Source organism: Corvus brachyrhynchos, unplaced genomic scaffold (assembly GCF_000691975.1).
Source record: "Corvus brachyrhynchos isolate BGI_N302 unplaced genomic scaffold, ASM69197v1 scaffold47, whole genome shotgun sequence".
NCBI classification, from domain to species: domain Eukaryota; kingdom Metazoa; phylum Chordata; class Aves; order Passeriformes; family Corvidae; genus Corvus; species Corvus brachyrhynchos.
The window spans coordinates 1,686,830-1,688,197 of NW_008239292.1; positions in this window are offsets into that span (position 1 = coordinate 1,686,830).

Sequence of the window (1,368 nt, forward strand, 5' to 3'; positions counted from 1 at the left end):
CAGGATGGCTGGTTGGGATTGTGACAAACACCAGCAGGAAGCTTAAAAATCCACAATAAAGGCTTTTATATGGGAAAAAAATAAAAGGAAGGGTGAAAAATTTCTGTCACTTCTGGGGTGGCAGCCCCAGCCCTGCTCTGGAGTTTGGATCCAGGAACTCATCCGCTGCCTCCATGAGGCGTTAAATATGGATTTAATTAATCTCAGCCCACAAAAGTGCTCTGAAGGGCTTGGGGGTGCCACAACCTCCCTCGTTTTAAGGAGGAAGCACAACTGTCAGAAGCTGGGAATCATCCTTAGCCTTCCACCACTGGAAACTGGGATTGAACCTTGTTTTTTTTATCCCATTCCTTCCCCAACGATATTTATTTTTGTGTAAAAGTGGTAAACTTTGCTGTTTAAAAAAGATAAGTCACTGCCGAGCCAGGGAGGGAGGGAGCAGGGATTCAAGGCAGGAACGGGGATTTGAGGAGGGGAGTAGAGATTTGAGGGAGGGAGATGGGATTTGAGGAGGGGAGTAGGATTCGAGAGGGAAGAAGGATTCAGGGAGGGAGCAGGGATTCGCTGAGACCTGGAGGAGCCGGAGGCACGAACTGGGGCAGGGAGAAAGTACAGACAGCTCTCTCAGCACATGGTTTACAAAAACCAAGCGCTGCCGAGCCCGGGTTCATCCGGGGCTGCCGCGGGGCCGCATTGTGCTGCAGAGCCCCGGGGAGGGAAAGGGAGACAAGGGAACAGCTGGAAACAGCTGGAGCCGCGCGGGGGGTTCAGGCAGCTGCCGCCCTGCTCCGTCCTGCCGGCTCCCGGCGCCTCGGCGGGGTGCGGAGCCCCGCGGGACACGGGGACACGGGGACGGACCCGGGGATGGACACGGGACAGGCTGCGGGGTGTGGGGACAGCGGGGCCAGGACCTGGCCCAGGGAATGTTTCGAGGTTTTAGGGAATCCTGGCGGGGTCTGGGCGGAAAGTCCCGTCTGCCCTTCAGCCAGGGGAGGGCTGGACCCCGTGGTTTGGCGAGGAGGCTCCATGCGGGATTTGCAGCCGGGATGGATGGAATTGGACTCAGCCCGGCCGTGCCACGCTGGGGACACCCCGAGGCCACCGCAACCGGGCAGCAGATGAAGGCCAGCTGTGCCACAGCCGTGCCGGGGGACTTTGCCAGGGCAAAAATCCCGTCTCCTCCCGCCTCGCCTCGGTGCTGGCACCGCGTGTGGCCACGGGTGACTGTCGCTGGCAGAGCCACGGGAAGGTCAGGGGCAGGATAAAACTATTCCTGGAGCAGAGCTGCTCGGCTCCGGGGGAGGGAAGCGGAGGGGATTGTCTCCTCTGGGCTTTAATTCCCATCCCCGATGGCCGCGGGGTCACTGG